Genomic DNA, 8,733 nt, shown 5'->3' with positions numbered 1-8,733 from the left:
TTCTAGCATTTACTTTTTCTGTTATTTACTTTCCCGCCATTTTATTTTCTGCAATTCTCAACTCAAATTCTGACTCGCTCAACTAGAACATTCCTCTAATTAAAGTTGCTTGATCAATCAATCTCTGTGGGATTTGACCTCACTCTATTGTGAGTTTTTACTTGACGACAAAATTCGGTACACTTGCCGAAGGAAATTTGTTATGAGACAAGTTTTCCGTGCATCAAGTTTATGGCGCCGTTGCCGGGGATTGATTGTGCATCAACAATGATTAAATTGGAAGATAACTAGATTGAGCATTTTTGTTTTGTTTGATTTAATTTTCTGTTTGAGTAATTTACTTTCAGTTTTAGTCAATTTCTTCCCTTCCCCCTACTTTTTCGTTTCTTTTTGTTATTTACAATTTAGTTCACTAACCCACTAACTGTTTGATATATTGCATCACTCACACTAACAGTAATTCTAACAGAATACTTTCTGCATTTATTTTCCTTGCTTGTGCTATGTTGTTTGTATGACAGGGAGAAGAAGCGGGGCTTTAACTTCCTTTGATTCTGAACCTGAGAGAACCTTCTTTAGATTAAGGAGGGAAGCAAGAAGAAAAAGAGTGGTTGGTGCTGAGGAAGAGGAGGAATACTTTGAACCAAACATGGAAGACCATCGTGAGGAAGAGGCTCACAACCATGGCAGAGGAGGTCGAGCAAATCATGCTGGGGAGGATAGAAGAGTTTTAGGCTCTTACATCAATCCAAACCCAGGAAACTGTGGAAGTAGCATTCAAAAGCCAACCATCCATGCCAACAATTTTGAACTAAAACCACAGCTCATCACCCTTGTTCAGAACAACTGTTCGTTCGGAGGAAGTGTTCAAGAAGACCCCAATCAACATCTAACCACCTTCCTTAGAATTTGTGACATAGTGAAGTCTAATGGTGTTCATCCTGACGCCTATAGACTGCTCTTATTTCCATTCTCACTCAAGGATAAGGCAGCCAAATGGCTGGAGTCTTTTCCGAAGGAGAGCTTGACAACTTGGGAAGATATAGTGAACAAATTCTTAGCAAGATTCTACCCCCCTCAACGAATTAATAGGCTGAGAGCTGAGGTCCAAACTTTCAGGCAACAAGATGGTGAGACTCTTTATGAAGCATGGGAGAGGTTTAAGGACCTGACAAGGAGGTGTCCACCTGACATGTTCAACGAATGGGTGCAGCTGCACATTTTCTATGAAGGCCTGTCATATGAATCAAAGAAGGTAGTAGACCATTCATCCGGAGGATCTTTGAACAAGAAGAAGACCATTGAGGAAGCCATAGATGTCATTGAAATAGTAGCAGAGAATGATTATTTCTATGCTTCTGAAAGAGGCAACACTAGAAGAGTAATGGAGCTAAACAATGTAGATGCTCTGCTGGCCCAAAACAAGCTTATTACCCAGCAGCTGGCTGACCTCACCAAGAAGATGGAGAGGAACCAAGTAGCAGCAATCACTACTTCATCAACAACCCAAGAAGGAGTGAATGAAGAAGCAGAGGTTAGTCAGGAGCAAGCCAACTACATTGGGAATTTACCTAGGCAAAACCATGATCCATACTCTAAGACCTATAACCCTGGATGGAGGAATCACCCAAACTTTGGGTGGGGAAATCAACAAGACCAAGGCATAGATCAAAGACGTTCAAATCCCAACAACAATGCAGCCCACCAATATTTCACATCTAGACCATATCAGCACCCACATAACCAACCCTCTCAACACCTTTACCAAGGCCAAAATAACCCTCCTCATCCTTCCACCTCTAATCCCAATCTACCATCATTTGATGACAGACTCTCAAGGATTGAGAATCTACTTGAAGGCATAGGCAAAGAGATTCAAGACAGTAAAGCGTTCCGAGAAGAAGTGATGTCCAATATGTAGAATCAGGATGCTGCCATCAAGAAACTTGAGACACAAATTGGCTACTTATTCAAGCAAATTTCCAGCCACAACCTTCACAGCAATACTGACTCAACACAAAGGGAGGAGTGTCAAGCTATCACTCTTCGAAGTGGGAAGGAACTAAAGGAAACCCCCCAGAAACCACAAGAAAAGGACTCAGATAAAGAGGAAGAAGAGCAGGATGGAGCTCAAGTTCCTACTTTGAGTTCACAAAAAGGGGAAGGAGTACTGAAGCCAGACGTACCAAGAGTACCATATCCTCAGCAATTAAAGAAGAAGGGGGATGACAACCAGTTTTCGAGATTTTTGGAAATCTTCAAGAAACTACAAATCAATATACCCTTTGCTGAAGAAATAGAACAAATGCCACTCTACGACAAGTTTTTAAAGGAGCTAATGACTAAGAAGAGAAGCTGGAAGAACAACGAGACTGTGATATTAACTGAAGAATGTAGTGCTATTATTCAGCACAAACTACCCCAGAAATTGAAGGATCCCGGGAGTTTTCAGATCCCTTGTATTATAGGGGAAATCACAGTGGAAAAGGCTCTTTGTGACTTAGGAGCCAGCATCAATTTGATGTCGGTAGCTATGATGAGAAAGATGAAGATTGAGGAAGCTAAACCAACAAAGATGACCCTACAATTGGCAGACCGATCGTTCAAGTTCCCGCATGGCGTCGTAGAAGATTTGCTGGTGAAAGTGGAAGATTTTATCTTCCCAGCAGACTTTGTAGTGCTGGACATGCAGGAGGAAGCCAAGGCTTCCATCATCCTAGGAAGGCCATTCTTGGCCACTGCTGGAGCTGTCATTGATGTACAAAAAGGAGGTCTCATCCTGCGATTACACAATGAAAAGATGACGATCAATGTGTTCAAGGCCATGAGTTACCCACCAGAGTAATTGGGAGAGTGTATGAGGTTGGACTCACTTGAAGATGCAGTGCAAGAAAGTTTTGAAGAAGAAGAACCTGAAGGTTTAATAGAGGAGGAGTCAACGTTTAGTGAAGAGGTTGCAACAGCAGAGATTCAAATACAAGGTGCACCAAAGGAAGAGAACGAAAAGTCAGAGGCACCCAAACTTGAACTCAAAGCACTGCCACCCACTCTCAAATATGCATACTTAGGAGAAAATGAAAATTACCCAGTAATCATAAGCTCATGCCTCAGCCAAGATCAAGAGGATGAACTGCTCAAAGTACTGCGAAAACACAAAGATGCCATTGGATGGACTCTTGCTAACCTGAAAGGGATAAGTTCGGCCATATGCATGCACAAGATACTGCTGGAAGATGATGCCAAACCATCCATTCAATCCCAAAGGAGGTTGAACTCAATCATGAAGGAAGTGGTACAGAAAGAAGTTATGAAGTTATGGCAGGGAGGGGTAATCTACCCGATCTCAGACAGCCCCTGGGTTAGCCCCGTGCATGTCGTCCCAAAAAAGGGAGGAATTATCGTGGTTCCCAATGAGAAGAACGAACTAATTCCTACAAGGACAGTCACAGGATGGCGGATGTGCATAAACTACAGGAAGCTCAATGAGGCTACACGAAAAGATCATTTCCCCCTTCCATTCATAGATCAAATGTTGGAAAGACTTGCAGGGCACGCATATTATTATTTTCTTGATGGTTATTCAGGATATAACCAAATAGTGGTTGATCCCAGAGATCAAGAGAAAATCTCATTCACTTGCCCATATGGAGTGTTTGCTTACAGGCGCATGCCATTTGGGCTATGTAATGCACCTGCGACTTTCCAACGCTGCATGGTTTCTATCTTTTCAGATATGATAGAAAAATTCATTGAAGTTTTTATGGATGATTTCTCGGTATTCGAAGATTCCTTCCCTAGTTGCCTACATCACCTCGCCTTGGTATTGAAAAGATGCCAAGAGACCAATCTGGTCTTGAATTGGGAGAAATGTCACTTTATGGTGACAGGAGGAATAGTCCTTGGTCACAAAGTTTCTAACCAAGGCATTGAGGTTGACAGAGCTAAAGTAGAACTTATTGAAAAACTACCTCCACATAGTGATGTCAAGGCAATTAGGAGCTTTTTAGGGCATGCATGTTTTTATAGAAGGTTTATTAAAGATTTTTCAAAGATAGCCAAGCCCTTAAGCAATCTCCTTGTATCTGATACACCATTTATCTTCGATGAAACATGCATGTTAGCATTTGAAAATTTGAAAATGAGGTTGTCCTCTGCTCCTATCATTTCCCCACTTGATTGGAACTTACCATTTGAATTGATGTGTGACGCATCTGATTTTGCAGTTGGGGCAGTGTTAGGACAGAGAAAAGATAACTTAGTCCATGTGATATACTATGCGAGCAAAGTCCTTAATGATACTCAAAGAAATTATACCACTACTAAAAAGGAGTTGCTGGCAATAGTTTTTGCATTTGACAAGTTTAGATCGTACCTCATTGGTGCTAAAGTGATTGTTTTTACAGATCACACAGCACTTAAATATTTGTTTGCCAAGCAAGAATCAAAACCAAGACTAATAAGATGGATCTTATTGTTGCAGGAATTCAATATTGAAATCAGAGACAAGAAAGGAGTGGAGAACAAGGTAGCAGATCACCTATCCAGGATTCCTCACGATAAAGGTGGAGCACCTGATACAAGTGTGAACGAGCTCTTCCCTGATGAGCAGTTGATGACAGTTCACAAAGCACCATAGTTCGCAGACATTGCCAACTTCAAGGCAACTGGGGCCTTACCTCCAGAGATCAATAAACATCAAAAAAGGAAGCTCATGAATGATGCAAAGTACTTTGTCTGGGATGAGCCATATCTATTCAAGAAGTGTTCAGATGGAATCCTTAGAAGATGTGTTTCGGAAGAAGAAGGACGAGAGGTCCTATGGAATTGCCACGGCTCATGCTATGGAGGCCACTTTGGAGGGGAAAGAACTGCAGCTAAGGTGTTACAAAGCGGATTCTTTTGGCCCACCCTTTTCAAGGATGCCAAAGAACTAGTGAAGAGCTGCAATGAATGCCAAAGATCTGGGAACTTGCCCAAAAGAAATGAGATGCCACAAAATTTCATCTTGGAACTGGAACTGTTTGATGTGTGGGAAATCGATTTCATGGGACCTTTCCCAACCTCATATGCAAACAAGTACATCTTGGTAGCAGTGGATTACGTTTCCAAGTGGGTAGAGGCTATTGCAACCCCAACGAATGATAACAAGGTGGTCATGAACTTCCTCAAAAAGAATATCTTTAGCCGGTTTGGAGTTCCACGAGCACTCATCAGTGATGGAGGGAGCCATTTTTGCAACAGACCACTAGAAGCTCTTCTCCTACGATATGGGGTAAGACACAAGGTAGCCACGCCTTACCATCCCCAAACAATTGGACAAACTGAGATATCCAACAGAGAGCTAAAGAGGATTCTGGAAAAGACTGTGGGTGCATCAAGAAAAGATTGGTCGAAGAAGCTGGATGATGCTCTTTGGGCATACAGAACAGCATTCAAAACACCACTTGGAATGTCCCATATCAACTGGTGTATGGGAAAGCTTGTCATTTACCACTGGAGCTGGAACACAAAGCTTTCTGGGCTATCAAGATACTAAATTTTGACAGCATTGCTGCTGGTGCAAAGAGGATCTTGCAACTGCAAGAGATGGAGGAATTCAGGTCACAAGCCTATGAAAATACCAAAATATATAAAGAGAAGGCAAAGAGAAGACATGACCTGCATCTTGCACCCAGGAGTTTCGAAAAAGGGCAGCAAGTATTCCTCTACAATTCCAAATTAAGACTATTCCCAGGAAAACTCAAATCAAGGTGGTCCGGCCCTTTTCTTGTCACAAAGGTCTCACCATGTGGACACATTGAAATCATGGATGAAGGTTCAGAGAGGACTTTTACAATGAAAGGACAAAGACTCAAGCATTATCTGGGTAACATGGGGGAAAACCCCAGAGTAAAGTATCATCTCAAGTAAAGAAGGAATCGTCGAGCTAGCGACGATAAAAAAAAAGTGCTCTATTGGGAGGCAACCCAACCTCAGGTAGTTTCCTTTTCATTTTTATTTCAATAAAGTTCACAAGTTGTTTCCCCTGTATTGCGAGAAGCTAAGTTTGGTGTTCCACACCAAAATAATCCAAGAGTGAAAGTGTAATTCTAAGTTTGGTGTTTCACCAAAGGAATTTAGTTAGAATCACACTCCACTCCCAAAGCACATTGCTAGCTCCAGTCAATCAATGGAAACCACTTAGATTTAGTTAGATTTTAGTTAATAATTGTTTTGTTAAACAACAAGATATGAGGTTCTATGCATAAATGTAAGGTTCTGTACTAGGCAACGAACTAAGTTTGGTGTTCACACACCAAATTAAGTTCATAAGCCACAAACATATATGCAAGCTAACTGTTTCTCAAGTGCTTTGGGAACAAGCAACTTCCAATAACTTTGCAGGAATCTTATGAGGAAATGGTGCACCTTCACCCAAGGAAGTGAGGTAGCAAAGACCAAGATGATGACAAAAAGAGGGCAACTAGAAACCATCACCTGAAGGTTGTATTGTCACTTAATTCCATGTACTTAGAATGTTGAAAATTGGAAGTCCGAATGCACTTTTGATTAATAGTTACTCGTTAGTTGCAATCCTTTTTTTATTTTGTCTTTTAAGCTTTTTGTTGAATAGGTCTATGCTTGCTGGTCTTTATGACACTGCATCCTTACTTTGCTTTGTCCCTTTGAATCAAATGAAAAGAGAATGAGTGTTTTGCAAAAGACCAGAGTGGAGTTCATACTATGGAGTAAGTTCCTTAGTTTGTGGTGCGATCATAAGTTAGCTAAGTTGGTTCAACCACAAGGTGGGAAGACAAATATCTGTCATGAATACTATGCTTTGAACACACCCCATGAGACTAACTAAATAACAAGATCCTAATAAGAAAAAGGGGAAAAGAAAAATGAAAGTGGAAAAAAAATGAATAAAAGAAAAAGAGTAAGCAATAAGGCTAAGCACCAATGGTTTTAATCTTGAGGCATGTGTCTGTGGTGTTCCTGTGTGAGGGATTTACTTGGATGAATAAGCTCTTAGGGGTGCCTTATCACTTGGTAACTTGGGTTAACTAACTCGGGATTATCAGCTGAAAGTCCACTATCAAGAGTAACCCTCACTACAGAGCATTTAGTAACCCAAAGAGGTGCTGGACACCAAGGTCTCAAGAAAAGAAAATAAATAAACCATATGCCTGTGGTGTGTATGTATGGGGGAGAGACTTGAGGAAGTAAGTCCTTAGGGGTGTTTCAACACCTAGCACCTTGAACCAACTGGTTCGGGAGTGTTGGCTGAAAGCTTATTTTAAAGAGTTGCCCCCTTACAGAACACTTAGCTTAAGAACACAAATAAGCCCTGAAATGACAAGAAAAGGATCAATGAATAAAAGTCTCATGGGATGTAATCACAATGAGTATTCTAGGACATGATAAAGGTCTAAAAGCCAGGAATGAACCTAAGTTGCTATGCATGAAACCACCATAAAACCAGGGACATGACCTCCACAAGAATGACTCATTTCTCTTGGCATTCCATTCATCATTCTCTTATTCCAGTACTTGCTTAAGGACAAGCAAGCTTTAAGTTTGGTGTTGTGATGCCAGGGCATTTTGGCCAGTTTTACTGACCTTTTCTTTACTATTTTTAAGGAAGTTTCATGCATTTCCTTAGAAAATAAGCTAGTTTTGGGTAGATATTCACTTACATCTTGATTCAAGCATACATTGTGCACTTTACATAATTTCATGAGGATTTTGCATGAAATTAATGACAAATTGGATGTTGCATTTCCCATGACTTGGACTAGAACTTTGATGCACTTTATTGCTTGATTTCAGGATAAAAGAAGCAAGGAAGAACCACGTTAGCAACCATGTTAGTCTCACTAACGTGACTTCTAACGTAGGAATGGGAGCTAGCTTGCAAAGTTAATGAGAAAAGTAATCGCCAATAACGTCCTCAAAGCCATCATAGCCCACGTTAAGAGTCACGTTAACTAAGTTAACGTGAACTCTAACGTGGAGGAAAGAAAATGGAGCCAACCTTAGTGACACTTACCTTTGTCACTAACGTTGGGCCAAGCTCATAAGTGGCCACGTTAGTTGCCACGTTAACTTAGTTAACATAGCTTCTAACGTTAAGAAGTAAAAGAGAAGCCAACGTTAGTGACATTTAACTTTGTCACTAACGTTGGCCAAGCCTCCACAAGCCACGTTAACTTCCACGTTAACTTAGTTAACGTGGAAGCCAACGTGGAGAAAGTATATGATCGCCAACGTTAGTGACACCTAACTTTGTCACTAACGTTGGAATGAACCACACAAGCCACAATGAGCCACGTTAACTCCCACGTTAACTTAGTTAACGTGGAAGCTAATGTGAAGAAGAGAGATGATGAGCCAACGTTAGTGACATTCACCTTTGTCACTAACATTGGAGATGGCTAGCATTGCTACGTTAGAGGCCACGTTAACCTAGTTAACGTAGACTCTAACGTGGGAGATAGGGGCACATTGGAACGTTAGTGACAAAGGTAAGTGTCACTAACGTTCTCGAAGGTTGGCAAGTTAACGTTAAGAGCCACGTTAACTAAGTTAACGTGGACTCTAACGTAAGAAAAGGGGAGGCTTCTCAACGTTATTGGGAAAGGTAAGTCCCAATAATGTGTGCGAAGGACCAAGAGGCAACTTTAGTGGCAACGTTTGTGCCACTAACGTTGAGGTTAACGTGGCTCTAACTTGGTCAGGAACGTTAGTGAA

The 8,733-nt window shown here is 41.1% G+C and overlaps 1 non-coding gene across 1 annotated transcript; it reads right to left on the bottom strand.

The window, feature by feature from the left end:
- Positions 1 to 1,090: 1,090 nt before the first annotated feature.
- Positions 1,091 to 1,194, bottom strand: LOC112731267 (small nucleolar RNA R71). The gene has a single exon (XR_003167054.1). It is a non-coding gene; the product is annotated as a small nucleolar RNA R71 (small nucleolar RNA).
- Positions 1,195 to 8,733: the final 7,539 nt, after the last annotated feature.

Source organism: Arachis hypogaea, chromosome 12 (genome assembly GCF_003086295.3).
Source record: "Arachis hypogaea cultivar Tifrunner chromosome 12, arahy.Tifrunner.gnm2.J5K5, whole genome shotgun sequence".
Classification (NCBI taxonomy): Eukaryota; Viridiplantae; Streptophyta; class Magnoliopsida; order Fabales; family Fabaceae; genus Arachis; species Arachis hypogaea.
This window is presented reverse-complemented; position numbering and strand designations above follow the sequence as displayed.